Source organism: Limulus polyphemus, unplaced genomic scaffold, assembly GCF_000517525.1.
Source record: "Limulus polyphemus unplaced genomic scaffold, Limulus_polyphemus-2.1.2 Scaffold216, whole genome shotgun sequence".
In the NCBI taxonomy this organism is placed as follows: domain Eukaryota; kingdom Metazoa; phylum Arthropoda; class Merostomata; order Xiphosura; family Limulidae; genus Limulus; species Limulus polyphemus.
Genome location: NW_013665826.1, coordinates 548,818 through 563,520, shown reverse-complemented (window position 1 = coordinate 563,520; position 14,703 = coordinate 548,818). Strand labels below are relative to the sequence as shown.

General features: G+C 35.3%; 1 long non-coding RNA gene across 1 annotated transcript in view; it reads left to right on the top strand.

Moving 5' to 3' along the window:
• LOC111085052 overlaps nucleotides 1-13,958 on the top strand; it is a 73,647-nt gene extending 59,689 nt beyond the window's left edge. Inside the window, exon 3 of the long non-coding RNA XR_002609915.1 lies at nucleotides 13,877-13,958. This is a non-coding gene — a long non-coding RNA (uncharacterized LOC111085052). The remainder of the gene's footprint in view (nucleotides 1-13,876) is intronic.
• Nucleotides 13,959-14,703: the final 745 nt, after the last annotated feature.

The window sequence follows — 14,703 nt, the reverse complement described above, 5'->3', positions numbered from 1 at the left end:
TCCATCTCATCACAAATAGAACTACTCTCTCTCTCTCTCGCCCGTGAGCACTTGTATGTTCCATGGAAGCATTTTCTTAAAACTCAGTCTGGAAGAGATTTAGTTAGGCTCCAAAAGTCTTTTATCTCACCATAGAAAACAACCCACAATAAATCCTGGCGACAAGGAAACAAATTTTCCTATTTTTATTTAATTGTAGTATTCATGGATGGGATCGACTTCCAAAGTGTTAGATATATTATTCTGCATTGACAGCAGAGCTCTCCCATGAAATTTACGAAGGTTTTGTGAAATATACAATAAAATTAAGACTTCTTTTTTTTTGTATAAATAAAGAAGCTAAACACATTTTGAACAAACAAATAGAATCTTTATTCAAACACTAAAGAGAAAAGTGGACAGTCCTTTCACCCTTAGTTGGTGTTTAAACCTTGTCATCTATTCTCTCTTAAGATTGAATGCTCCAAAACTAAACACGATAATTCCCCATAAAGAAAGCAGATCCTTTTTGTAGGTTGACTATTGGAGAACTGAACTAAGAAAGTATACTCGAATCTAGAATATAAACGCACTTTCTTTGTAAAGTGAGCGGTGTCAACTTGTGACCTCTATTTATTGACAGCTATGATTCGCTGTCACCTTTCTTCAACGACATAATAGACCAGCCAAAGGTATTCCCGTTCTAACTCGTTGAACCAGGATGCTTTATCTAAAGCTGAATTATCTTAGTAGACAAAGGAGACATTACCTATTGAACAGAACAAAGAACGAAGTAATAGAAAAAAAAATAATGTTAACAACTTTTTTTGAACCACGTTTTGCTGCCAAGACAGTGCAAAAGCTAAATATTTGAAAATGTTGAAGATTTTATTATCACCACAGCAGGTACAAAACGTATGATATGCCCCTATATCACAATAGAAAGGCAAGGATTAAGGTAGATGTGAGTTAATTACATTATCGTCCTTATCATGAACCACTATAGTGGTTCATAATAGGGCTCGCACAGAAATTTGCTCAAAACTTTAATAACTCTAATATAACATTCGGACATAAACCACCTTAAAAAAAGCAGGCTTATTCTTGAAGCAACACTAAAAACCTTCCTTTTCAATAGTTAAGACCACCTAAACATTGATAATAAGCAAAATAAGTGATTTAAGGGTTGTTAGACAAAATCAAAATTTGCCCATTTGTTCATACAGCAAAGTCGGTTGGGTATTTTGCACCAAAACCTATAGAGATATACTATATGAAACGCTGCGAATGTCCAAGACCTATTTAAAAGCTGATTATTTTTCATTGAAAGTTGATTTACGTGGTTATAAATATATAAGAGATGCGATGTGGTTATGAGCAGCTTCCTTTTACTCGATGCTTGTTAAACACGTGTTTAAACGAAATATCAGGCACAAAACCATCTGGCTCAGTAAACAATTGCTGGGTGGAAAAAAATAGCCAATGTAGCAATAAACTGCTGAAAAACATGTAATATTCAACTGAACTCATAGACATGTATGTAGCTTATAAGTTATTCTCTATAAATGGATATAAAAAATTAAGAAATAAGATAGGGGAATAGGGATCGTCAAAAATGTACAGAAAGAATTGAATCAAAATGCAAATATTATATTTTCAATCCTACAACTAGGGATTCTAAAAAAAAAGTGAACAAATCAGGCTGGAAATAATGTCTACTTTATTTTCTCAATATACAAATCCCTGACTGAGATCTATAGTAACCAGATGTAGTTTTGGGTTTCTTTTGAATTTCGCACAAAGCTACACGAGGACTATCCGCGCTAGCCGTCCTTAATTTAGCAGCGATAGATTAGATGGAAGGCAAATAGTTAACACTACCCACCGTCAGCTCTTGAGCTACTCTTCACCAACAAATTGTGGAATTGACTGTCACATTATAACGCCCCCACGGTTGAAAGGGCGAGCATTGTCGGTGAAGGGGATTCGAATCCGCGAATCTCAGATTGTTGGTTGAGCGCCTTAACCATCAGGCCATGTCAAGTCTTAAGTAGTTATACTGTCTGAGTAATTAATGAGGTATGTTTTTTTAACATTGATAAAGTGATTAACATTTGGAATTCAGAGCAGCATTAGAATTAAGTATTTCTAAAGAGATTATTTTGGTGAAATTCATGAATTTCATATGAGGTTGATTTTTGATAAAACAAGGTATAAAAAACTTGAATTCAAAATAGATCTTAGAGATGTGTTTATCAGTGTTGTCGTTCCAATTAATATTTGGAAGAGTGTAAGAAAAAAAGAGAGAGAGAAAGTTAACCATTCCGATACGAGTTCTATGCCAGATGTCGTATATCTGATTAAGCTGCACCTAATTAAAATGATTTAGTTATATAATTTAATTATATTAAATTTCATTAGTTTGCTATTATATTTTAAGTTAAGCTTTGCTATACATAATAGTTAGTTTTTAATAAACACGACAAGTTATACAATTCACTTTACTTAAGCTGTTACTTTATACTATCCCGACATTACGAAGTCTCCGAAGATGTGTTTATATAAAACAAAAACAAAAAAATCAAAGCATAGGTGAATGGTACTTTGAAAGTTCTGTGATTATGATGTCGGCAACGAATTAGTTAAAAAAAAAGAAAACTTTAAGTTCCATAATATGTTTGTATATCTTAAGTAATACATCACTTCCAAGTCGTTCATCTACAAAGAGGGATCATATTGTCAAATGTGCTTAGGGACACCCACCAAGTGTGATGTATATACAAGATACTCTAAATGGTAATCTGTTCTACGAAGTCTGTTTATGTTTTGTTAAAGTAATACTTTTAGGCTGAACGAGCCTTCTTTTATCGGCTTTTTTTTCTAAAGGATTCAGGTATTTATTTAAACAGGACCGTGGATCTGCCCTAAAGACTCTTCGCAAAGTTCCAGTCTTTTTTCTCTCTCTCTCTCTCTTTACTCTCCAGTATTTGTATCTCAGAGATCAGAAATAGGACTTTTTAAACAGGCCGACAGAGCCATCTTTCTGAAGTAAGCCTTGTAAAATTCGAAATTAACAAACTTGGAAGTCTATTAAGCCTAGTTTAATTTCTTTTCGTTGTTTAGAAACCCGATGCTGGTGTGAACAGTCGGCACTTTTACTAGGTTCCATTTAACATAAACTTTTACAGGATAAGCATAAGGAAATTTCTGACTGCAGAACAGTATAATCATAATTTCACGTGGATCTTAGCTCAGTGTCTTATCAAGCCTGCTTTCTGTTTAACCTGACGCACATGAAACATTTACTTCATTTTATTTTTCTCTTCTTATTGATGGTTAGTATTCAAACTCGATAGTAAAAAATAATTTTAATAAATCGTGAATCTGGATAGACCATAAAATACACGATATATCTTATAAGAAGTTAAATGAGTTCTTTATATATTATAACCAACCAAAACAATTGAAAAACGCACAAGTGTGTAAGCGTATATATATAGAAGTACAATATTACTTATGTATCTAAGTGTCACATAAATAGCCCTATATGTATGTATATACACACACATAGAGGGAGAGATACATATATATTCGATTTACTTTACTTTTTTTAGAACAATGGATTAAAACGTATTATAGACTTATGGATTGTTGTTTTAAGTCACATATAATACTAAGAAATCTTTGTCATGGTTACTAGCTTATACGATCATCTAAGTCTAATTAATTACTGATAGCTGTAAGAAAATACAGGCCTCCAGTAGCAGTCTTTCTCAAGACTTCCCTGAAGATGGCAGCAGGTGAGCAGCCAAAATGTAGGATAAAAACTAATTGGTAATTAGCATCTAGTAACTGATAAATATCGAACAACATTAATATAATTAGTTAATAACTAATGATTAATCTTACTCTTTTTTACAGAGAGGAAAGCTAACTCTTATTGTTTTTTACAGAGAGGAAAGCTAACTCTTATTGTTTTTCTTCACAAAAGGAAAACAGCGCAACAGTAAAAACTGGGAAAATGGAATAAAAAGGATAATTTGAAGGCAAGAAGAGAAAATAATATATCAGAAGGGTGAATTAAGGGGAAATATAATGGAAATATTAGTTATAAGATGAACAGACGAAAATAAAAAACTGGTGTGAAATAAAAGGTAATAAAATATTACATTTACAACCACTTTTTCCTTTGTTTATTTTCTTTGTAATTAATCACCACCAGCACTAAGACGGATGTAGCTACGCATTGCAGTCAAGTGGTTTATCTTTTATCATTAACGTTCTTTAAGTTGAATGTGACTTTATCATCAATTTATTGTCCGCTAGGTGACGCTCTGATAATCTCAGTAGTCTTATATGATAGCAGATGAGTTCAGTGAAAGATATAAGCCAAAAACTGATATCATCAGGAGAAAAATAACAACAACAACAAAACGCAAAACGAGACGTCCCGTATTTGTAACATGGTAAGCTTTTAATTACTGAATTCTTCTTAGAATTCATCTTCCCTTGCAGGGAATGAAAATCAATAATCCATTTATTCTAATATTTTAGATAACCAGTCCTCTTCCAAGAAAAACGTCAAACTCAAGTTTCTTGAAAGTGCGTGTGATTTAATTCAAACGTACGAAACTAAAGTATGTCGTGAAAACTGTGTTTATTTTGTTCATAAAGTGTAATTTTCACTTGAATATTACTCTCCACTGAACCATATAGTGACAATGTACCTTGGGTTTGCCACAGATCTGGTAATAACAGTTTGAGCTGAGGATATTTTTACACATAAGCTGTAAAAAGACTTGTTCTGTAATCGTGCAGGTAGCAATCAATCATGCTTGTCAATCCGATTCCTACAGTTACGCCGCAAATAACACAGTTTGCTCAAATCATACACACTGCGAGAAAAGGTTAGCCGTTTCGTTAACACGAGATGAGGTGAAAGTCCCACTTTCAAAGACCAAACCAAATATTTATTTAAGAAAATATGGTCCTAAAACCTGCTTACATCCGCTCTTCGAGCGTTGTCGGCCTTTCTTTGTTCATAGCTTCGAGTTTGGGGAGCTATCTATTCCGGTGGGGCGGTTACTGACGAAGTTCTCAAGTCCTTCTAATCAGAAGTTCCGCTTAACAGTCGTCCCCGGGCTGCCACCTTTTCATCCGTGACCAACATATGTCACCTTTCATTCTGATGGAGACTAAACGAACTATATTAAGGGGTAAGGGTTTTATGCAGCGAACAAACTCTGATATATATACTTTCAAACACTCAGGTCTCAGTCAGCTTACTGGCTCGCCGCAGGGAGAGCCAACATCCAGCGTCTTCCGAGGGTCGGGAAGAGACCACAGATTACAAAGCCCCATACAGCTAGGCACACTGAATGCCAAGGGGACGTATGTAAACTGTCCCCATTTATTCCGCCCTCATCCACTTTGACTAGCCCACCCACCTATTTGACTCCAAAAGCGCCAGTTAAGAACGAAGATATAAATGTTGGCCGCCTGGAGTTAATAGTTATTTGGCTGTAGATGGAGACTAGTTGTCGACACCAAAACCCTAAGGACACGTGCAGTCCAAAGGTGTGGAACTCTTGTAATTTATTTTAATCGTAGGTTTGTGCAGAGGTTAAAAAAAAAAGCGACACCAGCGATTTTTACCTGGTGGTCATTGATTAAAGCTCCTAAAGTATATTTATAGTGAATTTCAATGATGCTTCTGGAAAGAAGTGTCTTACAACAAACTGTAATCCTTAAATCAAACCCTAGAATCAAGGTAAGACATATAAATTTGGTTTTAAGGCTAAAAAAAGCGCCCTACTCTACTTATAGGAAAAGTACGATATTTATAATACATCACTTTTCATAGTAGGAAACAAGCAAGTTTTACAAAAGAGAAACAATGTTAAGAATACAACAGATACTTCAATCAGTAGATGCACCTGCATCATAAGAAGTGGCATGCAAGATAGAGGTTCACACTTAAGATAAGACATATATTAGAAAAATAAGGAACAGCATGAAAGTCAGAGATGACATTTCAAACAGCAGACATACTTGAAAAGTAAGAGATAACGTTAAAATCAGGTCTGAAATTTTTAACAGAAGCCATACTTAACAAATAAGAAACGGCGTGAAAGTAAGACCTGACATTTTAAACAGTAGACATGCTTGAAAAACAAATAGTGTGAAAGTTATAGAGATGATATTTTAAATAGAAGACAGACCGGAAAAATAAGAAACAGCGTGAAAATCAGAACTGACATTTTAAACAGTAGACATAGTTTGAAAATAAGAAACGCTACAAAATTAAAAGCTTTCCATGATACGCATGAAATAATCTAGCAATGTATTTCAAGATTCAATAATCATTTTAAAATTTTCATTTTTTTTCATCTGGTACGATCGGCCATTATTTCACAACACACGTGATATTTAATTATGAAATTATACTTGTTTCTTAATTGTATATTTATTTGTTTTTATTGGACATACAATTCCTAGACAAGGATGTAAATCTCTTTAATTTGACAAGACATAGGAAAAGGATATAAATCTTTAATAAAATCAATAACCATTGAGTTACACACACACACACACACATATATATATATATAATGTATTATATGTTTTCCTATCAAGACATGTCTAACCTTCATTTTTTTCGTCAAGAAAATACGGTAGTAACAAAACCTAACGGAGCAGGCTTAACGAAAAGTCCCTGGTTAGAAAATAAAACACAATGTCATTGTCATTTACCGACCCTAATGATGCTGGTAGAAAGTAAGGTCAAGCGATTCATTCCAAATAATATAGGGAGAGAAGGTTATTATATGCTGTATATTCTACTGCACAACGCATTGAAACGGTTAAATAAAATCCTACTAATAATGTGAAAGATACTCTTTATTAGTGTTTAAATCCCATTAAGAAAGTACATCGATTTACTGTATAAGCGAAGTGAAAAAATAAGATGAGCGAAACGTTTTGAGAATTTTAAATCTAGATAAACACGTTTGATTGATAAGGTTTGTTTTGAATTTCTCACAAAACTACTCGAGGGATATCTACGCTAGGTGTTCCTAATTTAGCAGTGATAGGCTAGAGGGAAAGCAGCTAGTGAACAACATCCACCGCCGACTCTTGGGCTACTCTTTTACTAACGAATTGATGGATTGACTGAAGGGGTTAACGTGTTCGGTGACAGGGATTGAAACCCGCGACCCAAATACTGTGAGTCGAGTGCCCTGACCACCAGGCCATAAAATATTTGATAAGACGAAACTTTTTACACCAACTTGCATTCACATCCAAAAGATCACATGCCCTCTTTTTAAAATAACATGAATCTTCAGTTTTTCTTCAGGAACTTAGTAGTATGAATTATTACACTTTCCACAATAAAAAATAATGAAATTAAAGAAACGAATGTGTTTTGGCTTATGATATTCTTCTGGTGTTGATAAAACTGTCGTAAATGATGTATTCTGATATCAACACTCTGCTATCTAGATTTGTACAATGTAGAGTACTTTAAGTTAAAACGATTTTCAATATGCAAATTACCAAGTCAAGTGCCAACCACAGCCGATATAAAGTCAGAGTGGAAAGGAATGTACCAGAACTACATCTTAACATTGTTTAGTATTTCATAGGTAGTATGATGCCACCGAAGATTGATCACTTTTGAGAAGGGTTTATGTAAAAGCCCTTTCTTATCCAAAATATTCATACTCTCAAACCATATACACACGTACATTTTAGAATTTCCGAAACAGAGATATCTCTTATATTCAATGCATTGAAAAACAAAGGAATATGGATGAACTTGGGGCATCAATGTTATCGAGATAAGCTGTGGACAGTTTTAATTACCATGAAGACACCAGGTTCCGTTTGTAAAAGTTATTTCAACAATGCCATCAAGACAATCAGCATTTGTCCTACAGATGATCATACCGGGATCTATTCTAAATTCCGAACAGTATCTCATTATCAACAATACTTTGAACGAAGAAGAAGATTTGGTGTTGCTGCTGGCGTGACCCTAGGGAAAAAAACTAAGATTACGTCAGAGAGAGATAAATATCTATCACCATTAACAACACATTTTTAAAGAGCTGGATAGCCAACTTCCCAGGTTGGTCTACTTATAATTCTACTAAGATGCTATTCATATATGTTGCTGCTCTGAATGCAATAATGTATCTACTTATTAGTTCCCATTATCTTGACTGGTTTTATACGAATAGAGTATAAAAATGTGAGAACAAACCACATGGCCTTCACTACACTAGACAAGGATAGAGAGATGAAAATAAGAAACAACTGGAAGTGATCTGAACAGACTTTCAGAAATTGTTTGTCCTTCATCCATAAGAGGGCCTGGCATGGCCTGATGGTTAAGGCCTCTATTCGCAGTCTGTGGGTCGGGGGTTCGTATCCCTGTCACCGAATATGCTTGTCATTTTAGCTGTGAAGACGTTATAATGTGACCATAAATCCCACTATTCGTTGGGAAAAAGAGTAGCCCAAGAGTTGGCAGTGGATGGTGATGACTAACTGCCTTCTCTAGCCTATCACTGCTAAATTAAGGACGGCTAGCGCAGATAGCCCTCGAAATTCAAAACAAACCAAACAAACAAACTATCCATGGGAAATTAATAGCTTCAACCAGCTGGAGCATTTATCAGTTGGAGTGGCTTGGATATAACATGGGTAGAATGAATGTGATCAATATACTTCAACCACAGTTAAACAAAATCCTGAAGGAATTAGTGTAAAAAGAGCTGTTGTAGGCTACACGACAACTTTACCAGCACTATTCTCGTTCCATTAGGCACTTTTTTGAAAACTATCCAATTACGTCTAAAGCTAGCAAGTACTATATAGAACATATTCAAAAAGCAAAGAGTGGTTGTAGCAAAGTTATGATTAGAAGGATACATAAAAGATTTCTGGAGTCTGAAAAGTGTTTGGAAAGATGTGTGAAAGCTGTGGTTCCTTGCTACTATTTATATACAGATGGCAGTCATGTGCATGGTAAAGTCAAGAACGATGTTCATCCGATCACTTTTATGCTTTTAAAGCTCCAGTTATATGTACTGGGATATTTGACACGTTTTTCTTTGTACATAAAAACAGAACCATGAAAAATACACTGTATCTCGCAGGAATGGTTGCACCGCATATCGTGCCTTGAAACATTTAAACAGAAGTATGGAAGTAGCAAGAGGGCTGTAGACAACAAGTATCCCAAATGTGGTAGATATCACATTGAACTCTCAATCAAAGCCAACAACAAATTAATGTTATCAAAGTTATGACAGTTCTTAAAAAATATAACTAACCATTTCACGTGTGATAGAATAAATCTAGTTGACATTGGCAGCAAGCGACTCAGGTCTAATATGATCACTCAAGAATAGATGACAAAGTATACTACCCAACTTTTGTGGAGGAACACATTAAAGTGATTGGGTAAACACTTGAGCTCTTATGAAGAAACAAGTGCTGAAAACATTCAAGTTTGTTCCAAATCTGATTGTTCAGGCAAGGGAAAAAATATTGAGCTGAAGAAGCCTTTTCTGGACAACTTACTTGTGGTATCCTGCTCAAGATTACAGATTAACCTAGAACACAATATTGTCATATATTAATTTTCTGTTGTTCCATTTTCCCTGGCCCATACTTACCCTGATGGAACAACACTCATGGACCAGTCCGGAGGAGATGCCTCTGCTGCTGAAGCCAATCAATAAAGATCATTCCTCATCTTCCTGAAAACATGTGATAGTTACATATGGTATGGTCTACTTACAGACTATGAGCAATCCACAGTTGATAAACACAAGGGACGACCCAGCGAAGGGATGACTTAAGCAGAATTTCAATAAGTTTAATGAGCTTCATTTATGATGTTGTGAACATTTTAAATGTAGCTACGATATTAAAGTGACAATGATAATGGGACAGCTCTCTTGTTGCCAATAAGATTAAACATACCACAACAATTTATAAAGACTAATGATGAAATAGCTGGTGTACAATGAAAAAAGAACTGCAGATTGAGAAACTGAAAAGATTTGAAATGCTGACATCATCATAAGTCCTGAGTTTTCAACAGCCACAGAATATGGGTAGAAGGATGAGGATCGACTATTGTGTCCAACCATGTTCAGTTTGCCACCATATCATGTGCTTTCTTTCATCAGGTTCTGAGATACTTCAAAAGTTAATGAAAACAAATGTACAACTGCCAGATGCACGTGTAAAATTAGCAACAAGAATTACACTGTAATGTGTTATTACAGGGTCAGTGATGAATATTGATTCCCAAAGATAACACTGATTATATCACTGGTGATACCAATTAGCTTGACTGGACCTGTAGCTAAAACATTACATCAAAGTTGTTTATACTTGACTGTTACTATATAGTTATGATATTTCTGCATTAAATGTAAATAAATACATTTACAATGTGTCTATTTCAAAAGCATTAATTTAGTAGCTTGGTCAATTGCCATTAACATAACTATTATAGGATAGAACTACATATACATTGTAGTTAGAAGGCATGATTTAATGGGTACCACTTGGTTTTCCAACTCTACTCTATCAGAAACAGAAACATACAGTGAAATTTCAGTTAGTTATTTAATGCTACATACATTTGTAGATTAACTATTTAAGAATGAGCAGAATTAGTGTAAAATGGAAATTCTATATAAAGGATTGAGTATGCTACGTTAAAATGATTTTGAATATGTAAATCAGCAAGTCACGTGACAAATACATCCAATATAAATTAATGATGGAATGGCGTGTATCATAACTGCATGTTGACATTACTTGGCTTTACGTAAGTAGTGTGATGCCGCTGACAATTGATCACTTTATGAAATGGTATATAACAGCTCTTTCTGACTCAAAATGTTTATATACTCAGACCATAAAGATGTGTTAAGATCGGATATTTATAATTTCCAAGAGGAATTTTACTTAATGACATTGGAAAACAAAGAAATAAAAATCAGCATGGGTTATCAGGACCGTTAAGAAAGAGACCTGCAGCAAGTCGTACCCCCACAATAAACAAGGTGTAGCACCTTGTAGAAGGTGAGAATCCTCGAACACAAAGAACTCTACGTGCCTCAGGCAACAGTACACAATATAATCAAGAAGAATCTGAATCTGGAAAAGTTGCGCAGGTTAGGTATACACAAGTTATTTACACGATATATTAGTTCAACGGTGGCATATCTCAAGCAGCTGGAGAATGCAAAGAGTATTCATGTTATCTTAATCCATATGAAGACATACCTGTCAAGTCGCCGGATACAGTTTCTATGTACTTCTGTGCGATCTGAATGTTGAAACTGGTACTGAGAAATCGTCATCTTTGTGCACTAGATGTATTATGGAAAGCGATAGAGAGGAAAGTTGTACTTTGAACATGACAACTTTATTGTTTAATCTACCACTGAAATATTCCTGTAACATTTCTATCACTCTTTGCTATTGCTTTTTCTGTCTTCCTGTAACATTTTTAGAACACGCTTTGTTACTTACCTTTCTATTTTCGTGTAACATTTCTAGAACATATTTTGATACTTGGTTTTCTATCTTACTTTAACATTTGTAGTACATACCTTGTTACTTAGTCTTCTGTCTTCCTGTCACATTGATAGAGCACTCATTGCCTTACTTATTTACTCTTTTATCATCTCTAAGAATCTCTTCAACATACTTTACAACTTGTATTTTATCCTTCTACGTACCCACAACACACTTAATCTTTAATCTTCTCTCTTCCTGCTGCGATTCTACGTTACTTTCTCAGTTTGTTATCTTTGTCCCTAACTCTTTCTGTCAATCTTAAAAGCAGTCATTGGCTTCCGTTAGAAGCAGTAGCTGTTCGACAACGTTGCAAACTTTTTAGATAAAAGGTTTTATCTAAATCCATTTTTACAATTAGCAGTAATTGTGAGTAAGTACTAGCGAACCCGTGAGCCTATGGCCCACATTTATAAGGCCTCTATAATGCAAATTTAATGCTTGATTTACTATTTTGCACTTTTTCAGTTTAATCAATGCTGCTATAATGAAATTAAATTTTTTTAACCTAGTGACGAACGGTAACTAATATGCCTACTTACTTGCGTGCTCTAGTGTAAATCAATGCTAAATTTGGGGTCCGTTTTCGAGTAATCCCCGTAAAAGTGTTTTCGCGAAATACCCGGGTTCCCAAAGTGGTGGGGTGAAAATTTGTACCTTTGTGTAAACCTCGGAACCGAGACGATTCGTTTGGTATCACTGAGAAGTCTATACTACCAGCGGCTTAGGAAGAGTTACGTGACACACACAGACATATTTGAAAACAGTATAAATGTTCCCCCATACCTATTCTCCTCACTAGACCGCTGTCTAGTGTGGAACTGGAATTTTCAACCTGAACAGCACTTTATACGCAAGTGAACAGAAAAGTCAGATCAGATATCTTTACGATCGATATATGGCTATCCCTAATTTTAAGCTGTACTGACGCGAGTCAAAACAGTCAACCAGCAGTATCCGGCGCTACAAGAAGTTTTGTGTGGTTCTTTAAACTGGAGAGTCCCCACTCCACCCCCAGTGGCACAGCGGTATGTCTGCGAACTTACAACGCTAGAAACCAGGTTTCGATACCCGTGGTGAGCAAAGCACAAATAGCCCATTGTGCAGCTTTGTGCTTAACTTCAAACAAACAAACAATCGAACTTCAGAGCTTTCGACCTGCAGCCCGACACACTAAACACCAGCCCACGCCTGACATCTTTTTTTATAGTAACAAAAAGAAAAAAATATATTCGCATGTAAATGGAATGCTATTGGTTAATTTGGGGGAAAATGCACATATGCTAGGGAATTGCAGTTTTTTTTATTGCTCGAAATCAGTATCACAGGTGTCGTTAGCGTCTGCACTGGAATGTTTTCAACCATTTAGGATGATATCTGTTTGTTTTTTGAATTTCACGCAAAGCTACACGATGGCTATCTGCGCTAGCCGTCCCTAATTTAGCAGCGATAGATTAGATGGAAGGCAAATAGTCAACACTACCCACCGTCAGCTCTTGAGCTACTCTTCACCAACAAATTGTGGAATTGACTGTCACATTATAACGCACCCACGGCTGATAGGGCGAGCATGTTTGGTGTGACGGGGATTCGAACCCGCGACCATCAGATTGCGAGTCGAGCGCCCTAACCACATGGCCATGCCGGGCCAGGATGATATCTCAAAAATATCATTTTTTTTAGGCCATTGCATCATTGTTGTATGCCTATAAAGAAAATAAATACTTTTGTTTTGTTTTATTACAGATTCAAATGATTTTGTTATATCGGTATTCATCGAATTGGTTCAGCCAATTTTCTTTTGTTTTTGTAGTTTCAGTATTCTCAGTTTTCAATATAGCTATTGCTATATGAAAAAGTTAACTTACCTTATTTCTTGTTTTTCAACTACATTATTTATCAAGCAAGTATTTATTTCCCTAGGCAAAGGTTGGGGTTCAGTGGGTACCTTCTTGTGGCAATCACACCACTAATAATGATAATAAAAAAATTAATGACAACCATCCGCATTACAGTGTATCTGGAGAAACTGGTTTCATGGCAACCATATATATATATATATATATATATATATATATAAAAATCATCAATCTGCGATGATGTGAATCAGATCAAACAGTGAATTGTAATTATTATCGTATTTATTTAACTCATTTACAAATCAGATTTTTAGTTAGTGTTCGATTCTAATCTATACAGTTAGTTTGCTTTGATTACAAGCTACTGATAATAACTATGACAAAATAAATTTGCATAAATTGATGGTCTTACTTTTGTATTACAGGGTAATCAGACTTAAGGAAACCGGACGCCATAATGCCAGCCCAGAAACGACCAGACTTCAAAAACTGGGCGCCATTATGGTAGTCTAATATATTTTTGTGGAAATTATCAGACTTCAAGAAGACCAGCGCCATAATGATAATACAATACACTGAAACGACCAGACTTCAAAAACTGAAAGCCATTATGATATTCTAATATATATATATATATAAGTAGAAATTATCAGACTTCCAAAACTGGGTGTCATTATGGTGATATAATATATATACGAAATTTATCAGACTTCAAAAAGACCAGACGCCATAATGATAGTCCAATACATGGAAACGATCGAACGGCAAGAAAACTAGGCGCCATATTGATAAAACAATACATTGAAACCATCAGACTTCAAAAAAACCGGGCGCCATAATGGTAATCCAACGCATTGAAGATAAACTTTATTTCGTGACACGCCGTAATTGCCATTTTATTGTATCTCTCACCTGTTTCGTATAGCAGCTCTAAATGCTCCTTTTAAACGTTGTTTATACGTTAGCCTGTTATCAACACTGTAACAATTGCAAGTTTTCATTGTCCCACAATAGCGATACAAAGCTGATAACTTGATGGAACCATTTATCTCTTAATGAGTAATTATGTGACAGTTGACTGGTCGAGGAAACCGATTATTTATCGACGGTTTTGGTAAACTCGGAGCTTAGAGAAACAGAAGAGCTTTCTTGTGTTTCGTTTGTGTTATCATTGTCTGGGGGCACTAAAGTACGTAGGGCGCCACTAAGAATATAGCTTTCGTCTCCAGACAGAGTAGACTAATCCCCTGTC